Genomic DNA, 12,219 nt, shown 5'->3' with positions numbered 1-12,219 from the left:
GCCCAACTATTCCTTTCTCCGTATCTTCGGCTGTGCTTGTCGGCCTAGTCTTCGCAAATACAACTCTCATAAACTAGAATTCCGTTCTAAGATGTGTGTGTTTCTGGGGTATAGTCCCATACATAAGGGGTACAAGTGCTTAGATCGAACCACAGGAAGAATCTACATCTCCCGTGACGTGGTGTTTGATGAGTCTGTTTTTCCGTTTGCCACTCCCGGTGTGTCGGTTGATGTGTCCACTCTTGAACAAGCCATTCGTTTTCCGTCTGATGAACCAGTTACTAGTGAACCAGTGCGGAATTATGATCTGTCTTATTTGTCTACTGATCCATATGTTCCAAGTGCTGTCTCTCTACAGGTGCCAGATGGATCGCCACTTGAGTCCGCCGATGGTGTGGCGATTGACGCCAGCGCTCCCTTGCATGCTGTGATCGACGTGCATGGCGCGCCCATGCACGCGCAGGAGCCGAGCAGCACCATCGAGCCGCTGAGCGGTACTGGCGAGCCGAGCCGGCCTCCTGCATCGCCCGCACCTGCTGCTCCCAGGCAGCCGTCGCCTTCTGCTGCTCCTCCAGCAGCCGCGAATCAACATGCCATGATAACGCGCCACCGTGACCAGACTCGTCGTGAGAAAAGGTACACCGATGGTACTGTGCGGTATGATCCGCGTCGCTGGGCGTTCTTTGCGGCGCCTACCTCTCATCGCGATGCTCTCCGTGAACCTGCATGGAAATCAGCGATGTCTGCTGAGTTTGATGCACTTCAACAGAATGGCACGTGGATTCTTGTCCCACGGCCGCCTGGTGTCAATGTTGTGGGCAACAAGTGGATCTTTAAAACGAAGCATCGTCCGGATGGATCCATTGACAAGCATAAAGCGCGGTTAGTTGCGCGAGGTTTTACACATCAGCATGGAATTGACTATGGCGATACTTTCAGTCCGGTGGTGAAGGCTACCACAGTTCGCATTATATTGTCTCTCGCAGTTTCTCGTGGATGGAGCCTTCGGCAGGGTGGACGTTAGTAATGCGTTTCTACATGGGTTTTTGGCTGAGGATGTCTATATGCAGCAGCCGCCTGGTTTCGAGGACACCCGGTATCCTTCTCATGTTTGCAAGCTTCAGCGCTCCATCTATGGTCTGAAACAGTCGCCGCGTGCATGGTATGCTCGTCTGAGTCAGCTTCTTTATCGACTTGGTTTCTCCTCCTCTAAGGCGGATACATCCTTGTTCTTCTATTCGCGTGCTGGAGTGCAGATTTTTATGTTGGTCTATGTCGATGACTTTGTCATTGCCGGCTCTACTCCAGAGGTTGTTGATGTTCTGGTTCGAGCTCTCTCCAGTAATTTTCATATCAAGGATTTGGGTCAGTTGGAATATTTTCTTGGATTGGAGGCCATTTACAATTCCGGTGGGCTAACCTTGACTCAACGAAAGTATGCACTTGATCTTCTTCATCGAGTCAACATGGAGAATTGTAACCCGGCCACCACTCCACTTTCCGTATCAGAGACTTTGGCGAGAGACACCGGTACACCACTCAGTTCAGATGATGCTCATCGGTATCGCAGTGTGGTAGGTGGATGGCAGTATTTGACACACATCAGGCCAGATATCTCGTTTGCTGTCAACAAAGTTTGTCAGTTCCTGTCACAGCCTACGGATGTTCATTGGGAATCTGTCAAGCGAATTCTACGTTATGTCAAAGGGACACTGGAAACAGGCTTACGTTTCCACAGGTCCACATCTACAGTCATCAGTATTTTTACAGATGCTGATTGGGCTGGATGTGTTGATGATAGGCGGTTCACCAGTGGGTTTGCAGTATTTGTTGGTCCAAATCTTGTCTCTTGGAGTGCGAAGAAGCAACCTACTGTCTCGAGGTCTAGTACAGAGGCAGAGTATAAATCATTGGCTAATGGAGCTGCCGAAGCTATTTTGGTAGATTCTCTACTCAAGGAACTTGGTGTTGTTCGGCAGCGTCCTCCCATATTGTGGTGTGACAATCTAGGGGCTACATATCTAACGGCAAATCCAGTCTTTCATGCTCGGATGAAACACATAGAGATTGATTTTCACTTTGTGCGAGAACGAGTAGCTGCTGGTGACTTGGATGTCAGGTTCATATCCACTCATGACCAATTGGCTGATGTGTTTACTAAGCCAGCCACTAGACAGATGTTAGATAGATTCCGGTTCAATCTTAACCTTTGTTCATAGCGGTTTAGATTGAGGGGGAGTGTTAGAATTGTAATTATCATCTAACTATGTCTGTCTTGTAGCACACGCCTATACGCGCTGTATACAGACGTGTATGTTGTACTGGTCATATATATACATGTGGAACGGGCTGGGTTGTTCACCCAAGCACCAAACCCTAAACCTTGTTTCTTGTCTCGGTGAACGTGGACGACCACATCATCGTCCCGACGATCGACCCTGCTGTCGGCCTGTCGTGGCGTCTGACCCGGAGAAGGTACTGGAGGACTACATGGCGTCACTGTCCATGCTGCCATTGGGAGTTCCACTTCCTGGACTTCCCAACCTCGGAGGCGACCTCGACGGTTGTGCTCCGCCTGCACCACTCCATCGGTGATGCCATGTCAGTCATGACGATCCTCATGGCGTCGTCGCGCAGCACGACGGATCCGGCAAGGCTGCCGGCCATGCCGCCGCCACCTAGACGCACAGGCACGATCTACCAGCGGCGTCCACGGCCTCCCCTGTCTGCGGAAAATTACCTAGACCTGCTAGCGTGGATTTGGTCGTATTTTGTGCTAGCGTGGAATACGCTGGTGGACGCCGCCTTGCTTGCTGCAACGATGATGTTTCTGAGTGATCCACACACCATGTTCGCCTGCGTGGATGGTCGTCGCCGCCATAGGCGCTTCGTGCATCGAAGCCTTAGGCTTGACGACGTCAATCTCATCAAGACCGTCATGAATTGCGTACGTAATTAAACTTGTGCGATTTATTTATAAGGGAGTGACTATATATACATGTAAAGAAAACCTGTGCGATTTATTTATAAGGTAAGTGGTCTGTCTAACAATGGCAACAAATTAATCATTTTTTCTTTACGCATGAAATTTTCTTACATTTGCTTTCTCATCTTCAATATTAGGTGACACTAACACTAAGGGCTCCTTTGATTTGAAGGATAGGAAAAACGTAGGAATAGGAAAGATATAGGATTGGAATGTCATGTCTACTTGAATCCTATAGGAAGATGAAGTTTGTTTGATTGTAGCAAAGAAATTTTTCCATGATGTATGGGTTAATGTTTTTTTCCTATAGGAATTACACTACAAGAATCCTATAGGAATTTTTCCTATAAGCTATGTTCCTATGAATCAAACAACATGTATAGGAAATTTTTCCATAGGAACCAAATCCTACACAATTCCTATGCAAATCCTTTGAATCAAAGGAGCTCTAAGAGAGTCTGTCTGCGATCATTTGTTGCTGTCAACGACAGGCTAGTATCTAGCCGACAAGTAAGACCTTGCTTTTTTCTCTGAGAAAATATAAATGAATACCACCTATTTGCCACATAGTCATTTTAACATGCCCTCATCATAGTTTTATAAATATAAAATTACATCCAATTTGGGTCACGGGTGCATATGAACCCCTTGCATGAAAATACATTTCAAAATGTCAAAAGAATAAAAAAAAATCGCATCTATATCAAGACATTCTATGTTTGTACACAAATTTTCAGGAATAATAACATTATTTGTGTTGCATGTAAAACAGACAAATATTGATGCTCTAACATGACTATTCATGCAATTTTTTTGTCCTTTTAAATAGGTCACATAAAAGGTTCCATTTTCCCAAAAAATTGTGTACGACCATAGAATGTCTGCATGTAGAAGGAAAATTTTATTTCAGATTTTTTGACACTTTAACATTTGATTTTTATGCATTTTTATAATAGGTTAATTTTTTTGCTTTAATTTTGTTCTCGCATCTGTTGACAGACATAATTATACCCTATATAAAAGTTGATCAATTTACCTCACCTCATATTGATTGGGGTACTGTTCATAGGCTATTTATCCAATCCTTACTACAATCATGCTGTGACACGTATATCTTTTTTTCCCTCCTAACTGAATCAGACAATCAATTCTCATTTATTTCTTCTTTTTCTTTAAACGAAAGATTACCGGTTACCGATCTCTTCTGGTGATCGTGATGCTCCTGTTTACAGCGACGGGTTACGTTTGGTACTTGACATGTTTGCTTCTTCTTTGCATACGTGTTCTTTTTTTCTGCAGTTTCTACATGCTTCGTTCCATCGACCGGCGTAGAGGCGGCCACCAGCGGGAAGGAGGCCGCGGCTCCTTCAACCAACCGTTGCCTCTTCAACTTCCCCTTCCCAACATCAATTCCTCTTCTCTCTCTCAATGGCTGCAGATGTGTTCTTTCCTGTTCAACCCCCTTTCCTCCAGCGTCTTCGTGGCCGCCGCTCGCCTCGCCGGGCGAGCTGGTGGCCGTGTTCCAAGTCATGTCCGGCACGTGCTTCTGCGGCAGCGACGCTCAGGTGACGCACCAAGCCGAATCCTCCCGGTTTGTGCGGTTTGTGCACACAGCCTGTTTGGTGAAATGACTGTGCTAATCCTCTCTGTTCAATCTGCAGGCCACGTTGTCATCGTCAAGTCCAGCTGCCCGGTCTGCCATCGGCATCTTCTCCTCGGCCGTAGGTTCCTCCACTAGTAGGAAAACCCTTATAGGCGGAGCTTAGTTCTGTGGCGCACCACTAAAAATGCGCCACAGAATATTATTTTGTGGCGCACCATTCTGGGTGCGCCACAGTAGTGCGCCACAGAAACTATATGGGGCCCACATCCTGCCACCACCAATTATTACTGTAGGTATTTCTGTGGCGCACATGGCGTGCTGCGCCATAGAAATAACTCTTTCTGTGGCGCACGTGCTTCGGTGCGCCACAGAAGTAGTTGATTCTGTGGCGCACCTGCTCGGGTGCGCCACAGAATTAAGGTAACTTATATCATCTCGCCCGTGCCCTCCCCCGCTGTTCACCTCTCCCCTCTCCCCTCTCCCCTCCCCTCTCCCCTCTCCCCTCTCCTCCGTCGCCGCGATTCTGTTCGCCTGGATCCGCCGCGCGCCGCCATGGTCGTCGCCATTGCCGTCGCCGCCGCCTTCCTCCGCGAGGGGCGCATGCCGCCACGGTCCTCCCATCCCCGCCACCTGCAGCACAAGCTACCCCTACGGCGAGGAGGGGCCGCCGTCGCGGCAAGGTGGAGGAGCCACCGCCTCCTCCTCCTCCTCCTCCACCCCTGCCGTCATCTTCAACCTCCTCCTCCACCCCTGTCATCGGTGATCTCTCTCCCCTCCCCTCCTCTCCCTCTTAATTCCTCTCCCGCGCGCGCACAAGGTGCTCGATGAAATGCTGATGTCGGTGTGCTGTGCTGCTGCTGTTGCTGTGCTGTGCTTGCTGCTGTTGGCTCATTGCTGTTGCTGTGCCGAAGCTATTGCTATGTCTCTGTAGATATTGCTGTTGGCTCATTGCAGTTGCTGCTGTTGGCTCATTGCAGTTGCTGTTGGCTGTCTTTGAAGCTATTCTTTGTTGGCTCATTCTTTATTCTTTGTTGGCTGTGCTCATTGGTGTTGGCTATGCTCATTGCTGTTGCTGTTGGCTCATTGCTCATTGCTGTTGGCTCATTGCTGTTGCTATGTCTCTGTACATATTTACTTGATGGATTCTTGTGAGCTTATGGTATGCTACTATGCTACTGGTGGGCTTGTATACATACATATTTGTAGTTGCTCTTGGTTGGCCTAAGAATGCTCCCTGGCCAGATGCTTGATGTCTTGGCTTAGCCAATGATGCAAAGGCTGAGGCAAAAACTTGGATAAGAACAGATACTAAAATGTGTGATTTAAATGGAATTCTTATGATGGTATACTAAAATAGAGATATCCAAAGTACGGGATCATGTAAATGAATGCCACTGTGGTATCTTTTGAAGAAAATGGGAAGTTTCTGATGGTTTAAAAGACTAGGTGATGCTAGGTTATTAAGTTGGCTGTCAAGGTTGGTTTTATCTGGTTAACTTGGATAGGCTATGTGTTCTTGCTTAATTATGCATATCCATCTCTACTGGATTGACTAGCTCAGGCTTGGCCTCTCTCTTGCCAGCATCACTTGGTTACTACCAAGTGATGAATAATCCCTTATTGTACCCCAGCTTTGTTTTGAACTCAACTGAGTAATGATAAATTTCTATTTCTTGTTGGCTTTGATGAAAATAGAGATATCCACAGTAGGGGATCATGTAAATGAATGCCACTGTGGTATCCTTTGAAGAAAAAGGACTGTTTCTGATGGTTTTAAAAGGCTAGGTGGTGCTAGGTGATTCAGTTGGCTACCAAGACTTGTCTCATCTGGTTAGCTGGGATATGCTATGTGTTGTTGTTTGTTTAGGCATATCTATCACTTACTGGATTTACTGGTTCTTGATTGGCCTCTCTTTTGCCAGCATCACTTGGTCTATATACCAAGTGATGAATAATCCCTTTGGAGCATCTGCTCCATGCATGCTATGTGTGTTTGAGCATCTTGACTTATGTCACCATGGTTGCTGGTTTGTTGGTGTTTTTGTACTTGCCGATGATTAGATGGTTGGTCGATCACTCGTACACTCGGGGGTGGAGCAAGTGAGGCTTGGTGTGATGGCACAAATATCAACTTGTGCATCCTACCTGGCCTCACTTACTCCATCCCTGGATGTTAATATTTGTTTTGACCAACAAAGTATGAGGCATATGATATCTAGTTGAGATACCACTTGGCTCTTTCTTCCATTTTAGTGCCGATGATTAGAATGTTTGGTCACCTATACGCCGCAATATACTTTGTAGACGAGCCCCCCTTTCCACGGCCGCCGTTCGTGAACGAGTCCTTGACGAGACAACAACGCCGACATGCCTCTCCGGCGCAGCACCACTTTTCTTCTCTCGCCGTCCGATGCGTGAACGAGTCCTTAATGCCAAGACGGTGCCAGCCTCCTAGCATCATGCCGACCCACGTTGTCGCGCTTCAGGCCGTGTCGATCACGCGCCCTGCACTCTTCGCCTTTTTGCCCGGTGAACGAATAGACTAATCGTTGGAATAAGGAAGCCGATGACGGCCGATCGCAATTTAATCTTGCGACCGGCCGTCATCGGTTTCCTTATTCCAACGATCAGCCTATTGGTTCACCGGGCAAGAAGGCGAACAGTGCAGGGCGCGGGACACATGGCTTGAAGCGCGGCAACTCGCCCGGCATAATCTTTGGGCAGGCCGGCACGGTCTTTGCATCAAGGACTCGTTCACTGGACAGCGAGGGACTGCCGTGGTTCTGCGCCGGAGATGCAGATCGGCGTTGTTGTGTCGTCAAGCACCCGTTGACGGAACGCCGACCGGGGAAAGGGGGCCCTTCTGCAAAGTATACGGCGGTGTATACTGCAACTATGGTTTCTGACCATAGTATTTGTGTTGACCAACAATGTATGAGGCACTTATTCCATTTTGTCATTCCATTTGCTTTGAGATTTTCAAAATGCCGATGATTAAAATGTTTGGTCACCGTACACTCGGGGGTGGCGTAAGTGAGCCTGGTAAGATAGCACAAATATCAATCTCTTGTGCATCCTACCTGGCCTCACTTACACCATCCCTGAATGTTAATATTTGTGTTGACCAACAATGTATGAGGCACTTATTCCATTTTGTCATTCCATTTGCTTTGAGATTTTCAAAATGCCGATGATTAAAATGTTTGGTCACCGTACACTTGGGGGTGGCGTAAGTGAGCCTGGTAAGATAGCAGAAATATCAATATCTTGTGCATCGGACTTGGTCTCACTTATGCCATCCCTGAATGTTAATATTTGTGTTGACCAACAATGTATGAGGCACTTATTCCATTTTGTCATTCCATTTGCTTTGAGATTTTCAAAATGCCGATGATTAAAATGTTTGGTCACCGTACACTCGGGGGCGGCGTAAGTGAGCCTGGTAAGATAGCACAAATATCAATCTCTTGTGCATCGGACTTGGTCTCACTTACACCGTCCCTGAATGTTAATATTTGTGTTGACCAACAATGTATGAGGCATTTATTCCATTTCTCTTGTGCATCGGACTTGTTGGTCTCACTTTCTTCCATTTTCATCATAGTAGGAACTGGATGAAGGACCCCGATGCAAGCGAGCTTGGTGGGTAGAGATGAGGGAGCAAAGGAGGAACCGGATGAAGACTACTTTGTAGGATGAAGACTACTTTGTATCTCGAAATTGTGAATTTTGTATGAATTAAGAGTTGTATGCAAAACATTTGACACTTGCCACTATATATGTATCTCGATCGGGATCTAAGTAATGTGATGATGATGTCTATGTTATATCTGTGCAATGTACATGATATTTATATTATATCTGAATGTTGCTGTATATAACCTGTATATCTGTATATTGCTGTCTATAAACTGCATGTGTACAACAGGCAGCACAAAATCGTGTATAATACAAGCAAATTCTGTGGCGCACTGCAAACCAATTCTGTGGCGCACTCTTTTCTGTGGCGCACCTAAGAGCACGTGCGCCACAGATACGTTAATTCTGTGGCGCATGGGCTGGTGCGCCACAGAAAGCTTATTTTTGTGGCGAAGTTTCCGTGGCGCACCTCCCATGCGCCATAGAATCCATTTTTGGTGCGCCACTGATGAGGCTTTTCCTACTAGTGCTCCTCTCAGTTTCAAATGTCCTCCCAGGTCCCCGAGATTGGCTGCCCCAAGCCTGATCATCCACGTCTCCGAATAAGGTGAGCTTTTAGGTTGGTACAGTAAACCTTGGTTGAGAGCAACATTGGCTGACCTATACAGCCACGTGAACTGGCAATGTCTATTTGTATTGATAAGATACATGTTTCCTTGCCAGATTGTTTTATTAACATCTTCAGAGATAGAGTGCAGTTGGTTTTGTTGAATTTCATATTTGCATCGTTTAAATGTTTTAACTGGGCATGCTTTTATTTACAAGGTTTATTGCAATACACCACTGCAATTTTCTATTAGGTGAACTAGACTGTTGCTTTTTCTATTTTATACAAGGCTGCGGCAGACATCAGAACAGATACCACCGGATTATGAACTAGATTACTATTGTTCGAATATTTTGCAGAACTACTAATATACAATGAACATCAAAACGGCGCAGTGGAAGAGAGAACCACATCTGGTGCTTCGCCGTCGTGGTTACCTGTAGGGGCTTAACTCAGCACTCTGCTGATCATCAGTTGTATACATTCAAAGGCAAGTAACAAAACCATTCATGCAAAAAAGATAACAACATGGGTGCGGCATGCACCACGCCAACTGCATCTCATGAACAGTTTTTTTTTGTTCTGCTCTTCCATCATAGTTTCTGCTCCATTTGATCCAAAATAAGTGTCGGTGATTTAGTACAAATTGTATACTAGATTATTACAACTATTGTTCTCAGGCCCAGTCCACATTTCAGTTGGGCAGGAGTATATGGCATATGATATATTTGGGTCATCCATTCATACGGTGAGGTAGATTCATAGGGACAGTGGTAGCAAACCAAACCTTTTCCCACACATCAAGCTCGAGAGAGTATCATCTTCACTTGGTTCTTCCCCTAGACCATCTTCACTTAACTGCAACATAACCAATGTAACATTGGAAAATATGTACATGTCTCATAGTATTCTGCAGAGGCAAAATTAATATGAATTTTTTTCATTAACTAAGATGCTCAAGATAGTTCGATCTAAATTTCATAGATGGAGTAGAGAGGCGGGGTAATTTTAGAGGCGCCGTAAATGCCATAAGTTCAGTATGGTCTATGCTGCCTTTTGGTGAAAACAAAGTAAAATTGGAAAGTATCTTGGAATACAAAGACAAAGAAACACGGAAGAATCTGTATGAGCTCGACTATTATCGTCATTGACCGCAAGGTATGGAGCCACCCCAGTTCAGTGGCTATTCTTCCAATTAAAATTTGACTTGTGGCAACACATATATAATCTTTTTTGTTCTAGAAACTTATTGCAACCCAGCTTCGCGAACAATGCATGTATTTTCTGTGTTCAACACCATGTACCTTTACAACTATATCTTACTTTTTTTTGCAGTTAACCATTATGAGGCTATGAATATAGATCAAGCCTAGTTGAATGGTTATTTTTCACGCTTCATCCCCTCCTCCGGATCCGTGACGGCGTCCCAGTGATGACAGTGTCTTCTGATGACGGTATGGTTCTTCTGATCTTCAGAGTTCAGTTTTCGTGTTTCTTCTGATGTATGTCTGTTCTGTTTCTTTTGATGTGTAGCTGTTCTGATCATGATATGCTTTCGATGTCTGCATATGCAACTGGTGGACGAGTCTGTTGTCGGCGGGGCCCCGCTACTTCTGTGTTGCCTTCTCTGGCTCCATGTCGGCGTCGTGGGCTGGAGGACGTTACTTCTGTTTTGGCTGTTTCCTCTGGTGGGGGTTAGTTCTTGTGTGATTGCGCTTAACCGCCAGACTGCTTCTTTTCCTTTTGGCCTTGGGCGTGTCTGTCACATTATTGGCCATGGTGGTGTTGCTCATCCGGTGTCTCCGCATATTGCATGGACTGTGCTTCGCTTCTCCTTGGATGGGTTTGTGCCCGTGTCTTCGTCTCTTCAAGCTGATGTGTGGAGGAGACCGGGAGATTTGGTTGGCCAAAGGGCCTGTCCATCCTGTACCTAAAAATATCATTGACAGTATTAGAGATGGCAGTATTTCGGTTCCCCCTGCTCCCGCTGGTTCATCATTGCAGCCATTGTTTCGAGCCGGTTCTTCAAATCTTGGTGCCTTCCAAATCCTGGTTTCTTTATCGTGTACTTCTTTTTAGGAGATGTCCTGTAAAATGAAGAAGTGTCATTTAGTATGTATCCTAAGGTTTAAAAAATGAATGAGGTGTGCGTTTCTCTTTAGAGACTTCCCCGTGACACAAAGAATTGGCATCGAATATGTATTTTAATGTTTAAAAATGCATGCCGCTTATTTGTTCTTCATATGAAGATCTTGCTAGGACAATAGTGTGGCTTCAGGACAAGATAGACATGGTAAATATGAGTTAGCAGTAGATGTTGCTGTATACCCATTTTTATCTTGCGAACACTGATTCTAAATGATCAGCAAAAAAAAAGGATTTGAGTTAGCAATATATCGTACTGTATGCGTATTTATCTTTCAACCACTACACCTATTGAGTATGTCTCTTAGGGTTTTAAAATGTATGCTGTTCATTTGGTGTGCATATGAAGAACTTGATGGTGCAGTAGTGGACTTCAGGATAAAATTGATATGTGTTAGCACTAGATGTTCATGTATGTCTATTTCTATTTTGTATACACTGCGGTTCATGTCTATTTTTATTTTGCAAACCCTAAGGTTCTAAGTGATCAGGAAGTATCATTATTTTTTCTCTCAAAATAAAGAGAGGAAAAAGTAGGTTCGAGTTTCCAAAACAGATGGTGCTGTATTCAAGCACTGCGAATCGAAGGACCTACTCTATGCTTATTTAACCTGCAACGCTGTGAATCTAAAGGGTAAACAGCCCGTACAGTTGTGAATATTTTGCTACCTAGCCTGAAATGCGTGCGGTATTTTGCTATTTTCGTTATATTAAATGTCTCCAGCTGTAGGAACAAGTCAGATATCCTGAAAATAAGATAACATTTTATCTATTCCATTCATCCATAAAAGAATATTACAAATTTATTTAAATTTAGATTATCTAGATATGTGATAAAGTGTGATTTCCTGGGCGTGTACATCTGGCCATTGTAGCGATTGGTAGATGCTCGGCTAGCTTTTGCCGTTAATTAGCAACGCACCAACAACACCTGTAGCTTTTCAACGGAGAACCACTTCCCGTGGTTTTTTGAAAGAACAAAGCTGCAAATGATGCATATTTCAGTCTATTTGTGGAACATCAGATTCTCGATATCAATTACTACCAGTACAAATTAGTCTGTTTTACTAGGGCAATTTATGGTTTCAGAAACAGGACCAGAGACCAGAAACAAGAACAAAGATAAGAGTTCTTTATGTTTTATTTTTAGTCTACTAATGATATGAATTATATAAAACTAAAAATATAAACTATTTTCAACTACAGACTTAAACCCTACGGGAGCGGCGTGCCGCCGCG

At 44.9% G+C, this 12,219-nt stretch overlaps 1 pseudogene; it reads left to right on the top strand.

Moving 5' to 3' along the window:
* Nucleotides 1–12,219, top strand: part of LOC127340779 (wax ester synthase/diacylglycerol acyltransferase 11-like) — a 98,390-nt pseudogene that overhangs the window by 80,873 nt on the left and 5,298 nt on the right.

This window comes from Lolium perenne, chromosome 3 (genome assembly GCF_019359855.2).
Source record: "Lolium perenne isolate Kyuss_39 chromosome 3, Kyuss_2.0, whole genome shotgun sequence".
Classification (NCBI taxonomy): domain Eukaryota; kingdom Viridiplantae; phylum Streptophyta; class Magnoliopsida; order Poales; family Poaceae; genus Lolium; species Lolium perenne.
Note: the sequence above shows the minus strand (reverse complement) of the source record. Positions and strands in the feature narration are given on the sequence as shown.